Genomic DNA, 12,732 nt, shown 5'->3' on the forward strand with positions numbered 1-12,732 from the left:
TCCTCCTGAGTTTTCATCCTTGTCATGTCTCCCTTCCCTCTCTTCCCCAACCATTCTTCTCACCCTCATGATGCCCAGGGTCCAGCTCCTGCTTCCCAGTCATCCTATCTACTGTCTCCAGAGTGGTACAGTATATTGGAGAGAGTTCTGAATGTTGAGTCAAAAGCCCTGGGTTCTAAGAACAAGACACTCCATATCTTAGTTCTAGGCATTCTCTCTGGTTGTCCCTCATGCCTGGAATACTTTCCCTCCTCTGCTCTAACTACTGACCTTCCTGGCTTTCTTTTAAATTACACATTTTTTTTTGAAACTCTTTCCTTCTGTCTTAGAGTCAATACTAAGTAAACTTAAGGGCTGGGCATTTGGGATTAGGTGATTTGCCCAGGGTCACACAGTTAGTTCCTTTAAACCTTAATTAAAATCCCACCTCCTACAGGAAGCTTTCCCCAACCCCTCAATTCTGGTGTCTTCCCTCCATTAATTATTTCCTATTTACTCTTTTATAGCTTGTTTTGTCCATATTTGTTTGCATATTGTCTCCCTCATTAGATTGTAAGCTTCTTGAGGGTAGGGATTATTTTTTGCCTCTTTTTTGTTATCTGTAGCACTTAGCACAATGCCTAACACATAGAAGGCACTTAATAAATGTAATTATTGATTGATTGATTGCAAAGAACCCTTCTTATACTATCCCTATAATATAGATAATACGGTCAAATGTGAAAAATGGAAGAGACTTTTCTATAGAGATCACTTGGGCCAATCTTTGAATTTTACAGGTGAGGAAGGTAAAGCCCAAAGAGGTAGGCAATGCAAATATTATTATCCCCTTTTAGTAGATGAGGAAATGGAGCCTCAAAGAAGTGAAATGACTAATTCAGGGTCATTCAGTTAGTGTTAGAACTAGGAATTGAACTCAGATCATCTGAGAATTACACACACACACACACACACACACACACACACACACACACACACACAGAGTATAGTAGAGTGCTGAAGAGCAGCTTGGTGGTCTAGTGGGTAGAGCACTGGGCCTGGAGTCAGGAAGACTTGAGTTCAAATCCAGTCTTAGACATTCACTATTTGGGTGACCCTGGGCAAGTCACCTAACCCAGTTTGCCACAGTTTCCTTATTTGTGAAATGAGCTGAAGAAGGAAATGGCTAACCACTTCAGTATCTTTGCCAAGAAAACCCCAAAGAGTCAGATATGATTGAGCATTGAAGCAGAGCATTGAACTTGGAGTCAGGAGACCTGTATTTGAATTCTGTCTCTCAAATCCAGGCTATGTGATTCTGGATTCTCTGAGTTTATTTCTTCATTTGTAAAATTGCTGGGATAACTCTTGTGCTAGCTACTTTACATGGTGATTGTGAGGAAAGTGCTTAAAATTTTTTTTTAAAAACAATATGTAAACATTGACTATTTGTTTCAAGACAAATGACTTCTGCCAGCAGGTAGGTGGCTCAGTGGATTGAGAGCCAGGTTTAGAGACAAGAGGTCCTGGGTTCAAATTTGGCTTTAGACACTTCCTAGCTGGGTGACCCTGGGCAAGTCACTTAACTCCCATTGCTTAGCCCTTAGTGCTCTTATGCCTTAGGACCAATACACAGTATTGATTCTTTTTTAATTTTTTTTTTATTTTTTTAAACCCTTAACTTCTTAGGTGGAAGAGTGATAAGGGTGGGCAATGGGGGTGAAGTGACTTGCCCAGGGTCACACAGCTAGGAAGTGTCTGAGGCCGGATTTGAACCTAGAACCTCCTGTCTCTAGGCTTGACTCTCAATCCACTGAGCTACCCAGCTGCCCCCCACAGTATTGATTCTAAGATGGAAGGTAAGGGTTAAAAAGAATGTCCAGAGCTCTTTCAACTCTAGCCACAGTGATGAGATTAGAGAGGGGAGCTCTAAGAAGGCATAGACTGGGGTTCAGTCCTCTTTCTATTCCCAGAAGGCCACAAGACCCTCAGTGAGTGCTGGCTAAATGAAGGATGACTCAATGCCTCCACAGCGTTTATTATAGCTTCAGGAAGAAGGATTTAAGTTAGACACAAAGAAGGACCTCCCAACATTGAGCACCCAATAGTGATTGTAGATGAAAGCAGAGCAGCCCCTTCCATCTCTCCATGTATCTTCAGAGGGCAGAAGGGATGGTATTGGGTGTTCTGGGGTAGCCCACTGGTGTACGGATCCCGGTGGGAGACCCCTCTCCCTCCCTCCCTCCGTCCCTCCTTCCCAGGCTGCAGGCAGTGCCTCCTTAGAAGGTCCCTGGAGTTGAGTCCTCTTGTCAGCAGGAACAAAAAGAAAGCGGAGCGCTAATTTGATCTGCCGGCTCCTGATGGCTAACTGTATTAACACGTCAGGAAATCACCAGGGTCACATTAAGGCTTTTGTTGAAGAATGATTACACCTTTTTGGCTGTGGTGGAAGAGCCTCACCAATGCTTCTGATTTGCATTTAGCACAGAATCAGGAGATGGCATTATGTTAACAAAACAGCCCGGTGCCCTGACAGAACCCTGTGCTGTTATTTAAAACAATGGGCAAATTACTTGCTGGCCCCAGCTCTCGGCTCTCCTGTGGGCTCCTTTGGGTGTTGTTTGCATTTTCTTTCACCCCTAGGACCAGAATTTACATCTCTAGTTTCACTGGAAATTGGGAGGGAAAAAAAAAAAAACAACAACTCATTCCGAAAGAATGTCTGTGTTAAGCATTCTTTGCAGTCTTTTCTTTCTCCAGAAAGTCATCCTTGATTATCCCCAGCAAACTGACCATTGCTTGACTCCAAATAGCCTCTGAGCTTTCTTGTTAGTTTAATGTATGTCCTATCGTATTCATTTGTGGTTGTTGTTGTTTAGTAGTTCCTCTCCAACTCTTCATGACCCCATTGGGGGGTTTTCCTGGCAAAGATCCTGGAGTGGTTTGCTATTTCCTTCTCTAGCTCATTTGACAGATGAGGAAACTGAGGCAAACAGGGGTAAGTGATTTGCCAAGGTCACACAGCCAGTAAGTGTAGTCCTGGTGTTCTATCGAATGTGTCACCTAGCTGTCTATCACCATAGGATTGTATAGTTGGAGCTGGAAGGAATCTCAGAGGTTATCTTACCGTACCTTCTATCCCACTTTTCCCCTTTAGGTGGGAAAATTAAGTCCCATTGTAAGTGACTTGTCCAAGGTCACATAGGTAAGAAGTGACTTAAAGCTCTTTCTATAATGTCAGAAATCCACTTGGTGAAGGCAAAATCCGGAGTTTGGTCATCTAGGACTCTGGGTATCCCTAAGAACAACCCCAGGCTTTAGGTAAGGGCTTAAATACATCTGTGAGTCCTTCCTATTTATCCTTTTTTGTAATCCATATTAATTTTTTAGTTTATAGTCAGATAGCTGGAGTTTTTTGGGTTTTAGTTAGAGATAAGGAGTTTAGAGTAGCTTGAGTGAATTCTCAAGTAGAACTAATTCATCATGAGGTGAAAGTGGGTGGGTGAAGATTAGACATATAGTTTTAGGAAATTACCTTTTCCCTTTATTCCTATTATAAAATTAAACTTTATTTCTAAAGCCAAGAGGTTTGTGCTTTACTGGCCTAGATAGTTCCCTAGGTGGGTGGTTATCATCTCCATCTATCTAGGAAGGATTTTTTTATTTCAGTAAAAAAAAAATATATATATATATATATATGTATATGTATATATATATATATACACACATATGTATGTGTGTGTGTGTGTTTAAAAAGCCTTACCTTCCATCTTGGAATCAATACTGTGTATTGGTTCCAAGGCAGAAGAGTGCTAAGGGCAGGCAATAAGGGTTAAGTGACTTGCCCAGGGTCACACAACTAGGAAGTGTCTAAGGCCAGATTTGAACCCAGGACCTCCCATCTATGGACTTGGCCTTCAGTCTACTGAGCCACCCAGCTACACTCAGTATATATATTTTGTTCTATGCGTCTTCCATTTGTATCTGTCTCTCTGGTCCTATCAGGACCTTCCCTGACGTCAGGATTAATTTCCCTATTTAAGCCTGCAGCTCCCTAACAAGCAGAGACTATGCTTCCTTCACACATCAGATAAGGCTCCTAAGCCTGTGCCTGGAGGGTCCAGAGACACATAGATATTAAGTTGCACATATGGGATTAGACCCCCAGTCCTCAGCCTATAGAAGCAGGACTCTCTTCTCTGTGCCCCACTACATGTGGAGTCTAATTTAGAGTCACAGGACCTGCGTGAAAATCTTGGCTCTCTCACTATTTGTGTGACTTTGGATAAGTCCATTAATCTCTCTGAGCCTTAGTTTCTTTATCTGTAAAATGAAGGGGTTTGGACTGGATATTTTTTATGGTTCCTGCCTGCTTTAAGGCTATGATCCTGGGATCTGTCTCCCTTCTCCCACTGGTAGCTGTCCTTGAGAAGAGACTTTGTTTTCTCCATATCTTCCCATTGCCCAGCACAGCATTTTATTTACATCAGGGATTCCAGAAGACTCTTTCCATTTGCCATTGTGTTGTTTTAGTCATGTCTAATTCTTCCTGACCATCTTGAGAAAGATACTGGAGAGGACAAAGATACTACTTTTCCTTTTCCAGATCTCATTTTACAGAGGAAATTGAGGCAAATAGGGTTAAGTGACTAGCCCAGAGTCACACAGTTGGTAAGTGTCTGAGGTGAGATTTGAACTCAGGAAGAGGAGCTTTCCTGACTCTAGGCATGGCCCTCTACTCTGCCACCTAGCTGCCCGTCTCTGTCTCCATTACGTTCTTTTTAAGTTCAGAGATGTTTTAGTTTCATTTTTAGGAAGTGAGAGAAGAAGTGATCATACCTAGGCAGCTTGTGGCTGGATCTTATGTATCACTAGATCTTATGTCAGAAATATTGAGTTCCAAACCCGCCTCAGACATATATTAGCTATGTGATCTTCTGTAAGTCACTTAATATCTCTCAGCCTCAGTTTCCATACTGTTAAATGGATAATAATAATGCCTACCTGATTGGGTTGCTTTGAGGGTGAAATGAAATAACATGCATAAAAGTTTTGCAAATTGCAAAGTCCCACTGGAAAGCTAGCATTTTTTCCCTTTAACACTTCATTTGTACTTTCTTCAAGTATGTATATGTTATCATTATTTTTGTGTATGCTTTATCTCTTCTCCTAGATTGCAGCTATTTGAGGACAGGGACTCTGTCTTATTTATTTCTTTATCCTTCCCAGTGCCTCCCCTGGGGTCCCTGCTCAAGAAATGCTAAAATGAATGTATTTTTGGAATTTTATTTCAACAAATATTTATTAAATGCCTTCTACATGCAAGGAACCCGACTTCTTGTGGGAGGATACAAAAAGAGATATGAAATTTATTTTGCTCAAGAAGTTTTTAGGCTAATGGAATGAAATTATATGTAAACAAATAGTTATGATATAAGGGGGAGTGGGATAAGTATAAAAGATACAGTTCCTACAAATACTAGAAGAGATTTGATAAGGGAGAGATTATATTCAGTTAGTGAAGGGGTGGCATGATCATGAACAACTTTATGGAAGAGATGGCACCTCAGTTGGGACTTCAAATAAGAGAATTTCAATAGACTAGGGATTTGGGTGGTTGGAAATCTCCCTCTCCGTCCCCCAATAGGGGGATTGGATAGCATGAGAAATGACATGTTGATGGAAGAAGGTAGGATAAGAATGGAGGACTGGGCGATTTGAATGCAGAATATGTTTCCTTAAACTACTATATTGAGGTTAGCTATGATAATGCTGATGACTAATAATAATAGTCTATAATGCTGAAAAAATAGGCTACAGTCAGATTTTGGAGATATTTGAATGCCAGGATCAGAAGATTGTGCTTTATTTCATTGGCAATAGGGAGCCATTGAAAGTTTTTGAGTAGACTAATGACTTGGTCAGAAAGCAACTTTAGAAATACTGCTAGGACATCCATGAATGAACGAATCAATGAATGGATGCCTTGAATACTTTTTAGAAATGTTAGATGGCTGCTGGAATTTGCNAGAGTCACAGGACCTGCGTGAAAATCTTGGCTCTCTCACTATTTGTGTGACTTTGGATAAGTCCATTAATCTCTCTGAGCCTTAGTTTCTTTATCTGTAAAATGAAGGGGTTTGGACTGGATATTTTTTATGGTTCCTGCCTGCTTTAAGGCTATGATCCTGGGATCTGTCTCCCTTCTCCCACTGGTAGCTGTCCTTGAGAAGAGACTTTGTTTTCTCCATATCTTCCCATTGCCCAGCACAGCATTTTATTTACATCAGGGATTCCAGAAGACTCTTTCCATTTGCCATTGTGTTGTTTTAGTCATGTCTAATTCTTCCTGACCATCTTGAGAAAGATACTGGAGAGGACAAAGATACTACTTTTCCTTTTCCAGATCTCATTTTACAGAGGAAATTGAGGCAAATAGGGTTAAGTGACTAGCCCAGAGTCACACAGTTGGTAAGTGTCTGAGGTGAGATTTGAACTCAGGAAGAGGAGCTTTCCTGACTCTAGGCATGGCCCTCTACTCTGCCACCTAGCTGCCCGTCTCTGTCTCCATTACGTTCTTTTTAAGTTCAGAGATGTTTTAGTTTCATTTTTAGGAAGTGAGAGAAGAAGTGATCATACCTAGGCAGCTTGTGGCTGGATCTTATGTATCACTAGATCTTATGTCAGAAATATTGAGTTCCAAACCCGCCTCAGACATATATTAGCTATGTGATCTTCTGTAAGTCACTTAATATCTCTCAGCCTCAGTTTCCATACTGTTAAATGGATAATAATAATGCCTACCTGATTGGGTTGCTTTGAGGGTGAAATGAAATAACATGCATAAAAGTTTTGCAAATTGCAAAGTCCCACTGGAAAGCTAGCATTTTTTCCCTTTAACACTTCATTTGTACTTTCTTCAAGTATGTATATGTTATCATTATTTTTGTGTATGCTTTATCTCTTCTCCTAGATTGCAGCTATTTGAGGACAGGGACTCTGTCTTATTTATTTCTTTATCCTTCCCAGTGCCTCCCCTGGGGTCCCTGCTCAAGAAATGCTAAAATGAATGTATTTTTGGAATTTTATTTCAACAAATATTTATTAAATGCCTTCTACATGCAAGGAACCCGACTTCTTGTGGGAGGATACAAAAAGAGATATGAAATTTATTTTGCTCAAGAAGTTTTTAGGCTAATGGAATGAAATTATATGTAAACAAATAGTTATGATATAAGGGGGAGTGGGATAAGTATAAAAGATACAGTTCCTACAAATACTAGAAGAGATTTGATAAGGGAGAGATTATATTCAGTTAGTGAAGGGGTGGCATGATCATGAACAACTTTATGGAAGAGATGGCACCTCAGTTGGGACTTCAAATAAGAGAATTTCAATAGACTAGGGATTTGGGTGGTTGGAAATCTCCCTCTCCGTCCCCCAATAGGGGGATTGGATAGCATGAGAAATGACATGTTGATGGAAGAAGGTAGGATAAGAATGGAGGACTGGGCGATTTGAATGCAGAATATGTTTCCTTAAACTACTATATTGAGGTTAGCTATGATAATGCTGATGACTAATAATAATAGTCTATAATGCTGAAAAAATAGGCTACAGTCAGATTTTGGAGATATTTGAATGCCAGGATCAGAAGATTGTGCTTTATTTCATTGGCAATAGGGAGCCATTGAAAGTTTTTGAGTAGACTAATGACTTGGTCAGAAAGCAACTTTAGAAATACTGCTAGGACATCCATGAATGAACGAATCAATGAATGGATGCCTTGAATACTTTTTAGAAATGTTAGATGGCTGCTGGAATTTGCACTTACCTGTCATCTCTTTGAAGATGGCGTGTGTGGGAGTCATGTCAACATGTCTTGATAAATGAAAGAAAAAGCAGAAAATAGAGCTTCAATAGAAAATAGAGGAGGAGGAGATAGTGATAGTGGGGGAAGATGGCATTTTCAATCTAAAGCAAATCCCAGGATTGGGAGTCACTGAAGCCATTTTTCTATCTCCAGGACAAACTTGGCAGAAACCCCAAGCTTCCAGTCTACAAGCAAACCTGGTGACTTTTAAAGACCTGTAGTGAGTCTCTTATTTTCTCCCTTGTGCCATAGTTTATCCACTATAATACAGCATACAATTCCTGTGCTGTCCAGGTATTCTTCCTTAGAATCACCCCCAAAGTGTCCCATTGTCAGTAAGTGAAAGGGCGGCATCTTCTAGAGCAGGGTAGCCAACCACAGATGTGTTTCCTGAGATAACCTAAATCCTACTAAAAGTCAACCTACTCTTGGGGTTGAATATAGACTAATTAGGCTCCAGGGAGGGGGAAAGGGGTTAGGGCTTGGAGCTCTCATTTCCATTACATACTTTCATTATCTGTATTCTTGGGTCTTGGCACTAGGGGTCAGTGTTGGTCTGTTGGTCATGGAAGAAGTTGGGGCTATGTTGGGTGGGGGGAAGGGTAGTGGTGACTAGATGTTAATTGGCTTTCTGGATCTGGAGTAAGCAATTATATAGCCTGTAGCCAACCAAGTTATGGAAGTAAGCTATCTACTACAACAGAAAGAGTACTCACTGGCTCTGGGGCCATGGGACCTGTGTTCAAATTTTCCCTCTACCTATATTGCCTTGAGCCACTTCTTTAATCTCACAGGTCTTAGTTTTTATTTGTGAAACAAGGCTTCAGTCTATAAATTCCCTTCCAGCTGTAAATCTATAACCTTAATGACTAGATGAGGCAGCTAGGTGGTACAGTATATAAACTATGCTGGACCTGGAATCAGGAAGACTTGTGTTCAAATTCTGCTCTAGAAGCCTATTTATTAATTAGAATTTTGAATCCTGGACTTCATCCTCCAGAAGTCCTTCAGTATTTCCCAGAATTCCTTTTAATCTCTCCATCACGTTTCGTGGTCATGTATTGTTTATTGGTCTCTCTCTCTTCCTTTTGCGACTAAGGCTGGATTAGGTAGTTTATTTTACTTTAGTTATTATTAATAAACTTTATAAAATATAATAGTTATTGTATATTAATTTTAAAACTCACACCTACTAGCTATGTGACTGTGGGCAAGTCACTTAACTTCTCTCAGCCTCAGCTTCCTCATCTGTAAAATGGGTATAATAGTAGCACCTACCTCCCAGAGTTATTATGTGGATCAAATGAGTTATCCTATGTGAAATACTTTACAAACCTTTAAGCGTCATATAAACTCTACATGTTGTTGTTGTTAGAAGACCTTTGGGGTCCCTTTGAATATGAATCTATAACTCTTATAAGCTCTAATCACCAGGACCTCAGTATTCTCATCTGTCAAATGAGGGAACTGGATTAGAGGGTCTCTTAGATGCTTTTCTGCTCTAGGCCCATGATCAAAGAAAGAACCTCTTAGATCATCTTTCTCATCTTGCAGTTGAGGAAATCAAGGCTCAGAGCCAGCAAGTGACTTGGCTGTGGTCATCCAGGTAGTAAGAATCAGACTTGGGATTTCTTGTAACTCTCATCCCATTGAGATATCTTATTCTAGTTTTCTTTTTTTTATCCAGTAAACTTTATTTATATATAACAACAGTACAAAGTGTGTCCTTGGCTTGCAAAATAGGAGCGTTTCATATTTACAATAGGTACACAATAATATATTAGAATAATAACAAAAAATCCCAGTTTTTTTTCTTGGAACATTTTAAATACTTAAATTTTCTTACAGTTTTTTTCCACAACACCTGTAAAAACAACAAAACCAGACAAACACTGTTTTCTTCTCATTAAAAAAAATATAATACAGAATTCCAGTGTGTCAAGAAAAGAGGAATTAGGGGAAAGAAAAGAGGAGAGAGGCAGGTATGCTGGGAAAAAGGGATCCAGATGATGGGGTAAGCAAAGACTCTGAGGCTCCTACTACCCCATTTGGTGTAAGGAGATAGTTCCTTCCAGACACATCTAAGACACATCTCCCCATCTTCCTTACTATTTCCCATTTCAATCTCTACATTGAACTTAACTTTGACAGGGAAGTGGGGTGAAAATCAAGAACCTTCCTTAGATCCTGCTGTTCTCCATCTTTATTTGGGGCAGAACAAGATGGAATGGGACTTTTATCACAGCCCATTTAAGTGAGATGTGAATAAAACCTTCCTAAAGGAGAGGGTTGGGGCACAAGGTGGGTCACATATGATTGGGAATAACCATGGAATTAGTCACCTTTACTGACAGTTTCCAGAAATAGGCAAGACAACTATCTGCCTGTGATGGTTTGGGGAAACTTCCTGGAGGAAGAGGGAAGGCTTTGTTAACCTCTTGGGGTATCTTCCAGTGCTGGGTTTGAATAAAAATACATCCCTGCCTCCAGTGATGCATCTGGCCCTAGATATCAAATATGAAGTCTTTGGGGAAAGGTAAAAGAAGGTGGGAAAAGAGACTTTGGAGTTGTGAAGATGCTACCACAGATGTTCCTGAGAGATTTGTCCAGAGACCCTTAACCACAGCAGCTGAGTCCCATTTCAGCCTAGAATCTAAGTGATATGGTGTTTCCTCCCCAGCACCTTGGACAGAGCAATCCACTTCAACTCTGTTCTTTCATACAGGGTCTTGACTTCTACTCCCATCCCTCCCAGAGAAAGGCTGCCACAATTTAAGGAAGAGGATTCCTGCCACAGATTTACTAGGTGTAGAAAGGACACATGCTCCATCCCTAGAGTGTGGCTGCTTGCTTAATATTTACTGACAACAGGTTAATGGGGCCAGGTGTGAGGCTGGAATGTCCCTGGAGATTTATTTGCCATGGCTTTATAAATGTGCCCCATTTATTCTGTTTGGACCATTTCTGTCTGTCCTGTAGCATGCACCCATTCATCGTTCTCATTGTGGACTCAGCAGTTATGGGGGCTTCTGTTGTTATTTCATGCCATCCTTGGGGGGGAATTGGTGAAGGTCAGAGCCTCAGGCAATGAGAGAAAGTCCAGCTGGAACAAACTAAGGTAGTGGAAACTTTTACTGCTCCTGTTTTAAGGAGCAGGGGGATTCCAGGGGCCTTTTCCAATTATTTTCTTCCTCCTGCTGGCTCTTTGTCCACATTGCTCTTGCCTTCCACCAGTAGGGGTATTGAAGTACAGAGACAAACAAGGCAGAAGGCCCATGCCCACTCTTTTGGTAGCAGAAACCAGCAGCCCATGGGTACCTGCTCCCTCTTCCCAGGGAGAACATCAACTAACTCATGATAGCAATAACTTAGGTCTATACGTTTTATGTTGGGCTAGCTGGCTGGTTGGCTGGGGAACTTTCTTAATTTATAAAAGCTCTCTTGGGCTAGTTTGAGAAGGCTTATCTTTGTAGGCAGCATGAACAGACCTCTCCCTCTTCCTCTCCCTCAATCCAGTATTCCACTGAGGAAGGGACTGAGGAACAAAGTAGAAATGTCCTGACCATTGAGAGGGAGTAAGACTGAGGTTTACTTGTCCGTGATTTTCCTAGAACCCCTAAATTGGGAGGGACTTCCTAGGCAAGTGAGGATGATAAGCAAATTTATCCCATTTGAGTTCTTCACTTAGTGAGATTGTTAGGGGATCAGGGAGGGAGAGGTATTCTAGAAACCTTATCATCTTCATGGCTTTATGACAGCTTGGCTATTCCAGCTGGATAGTCCTTCTCCCCATCCTTCTCCAGAAGTTATTCTTCCTGACTGACTTTCTTTTTCTTGGCTGCCAAATTACATGTGGTTAGCTCCTTTCACTGTGACTCACCAGGCAGCCTCCCCTTCAGACTCTCTTATTATTCTTATTTTCAAATGGAAGTACCTCAAATGAGACACATTCTTTCAGTACCTTGCTGGTAGCCCCTCTGTTTCTAGGTTTGGCAAGGGAGGCAGCAGTGAGATCAGTCTGATGGAATCATTGATGGGCAAAGATGGATTAAGAGGATGCTGAGTCTTTTTGCCTTCAGCCTCTGGCTCTTGCAAAACTCTAGGAGGCAATCTTGAAAGGGGGAACCACTTTGTGAGGGGGATCATCAGAACCTCACCATTCAAACTCAACCTGGAAGGTGAGCATAAAGGATTCAGAGATAGATTCCTTTGTAGGGAGGAGGAAATCTCCATCTTCAATTCTTTTCTCCCTTTGGCTTCCTCACCCGCTCATTGCTGCAAATCATGGGCTCTAAGTCACTAAGCTTTGGATCTGTGAATGTCAAATGCTTTGGCTTCTTGTACAAGGTTGGTCATTAGTATTTCTTTCAGGCTATTAATAGGGCCCAGAGAAACTTTAACAGAAGTGGATTATCAGAAGAAAAGTGGACTTGGCATGCCTGGCCGTGAATCATAATTTAAACAGCAAGTTTCCTGAGTATTTCACTGAATGCTTTTCTCTTCCCTTTTGTCCTCTGTATTCAGGCAAGAAACTGGAGCTGAACAGACCAGGGGAGTCTGCTGTGTGGTTAGTGCAGCAATCCAAAGCCACACGACAGCTGAGGCTGGCAGCCAGCTCTCCTTCACCCATTTTCCTTGGGAATTGTGCAGCTTTGAAAACTGGGACTGCCTGGAGATGTAGCAGGATAGTGAGAGATGGAGGGTTTGAGTTAAATAGGAAACAAGCTATGATCCATTGTCCCTTGGGGGAAGCCTGAATTTCTGGCTGCTTCCCAAATTGGAGGGATGGAAGGAGGGAGAGGCTGCTCTTCTCTTCTCTTCTCTTCCTTTCTTCTGCAGCACCTGCCCTTCCTTTCAGGTGTTCCTTCCAGAGACAGTAG

This window comes from Gracilinanus agilis, chromosome 4 (assembly GCF_016433145.1).
Source record: "Gracilinanus agilis isolate LMUSP501 chromosome 4, AgileGrace, whole genome shotgun sequence".
Lineage (NCBI taxonomy): Eukaryota > Metazoa > Chordata > Mammalia > Didelphimorphia > Didelphidae > Gracilinanus > Gracilinanus agilis.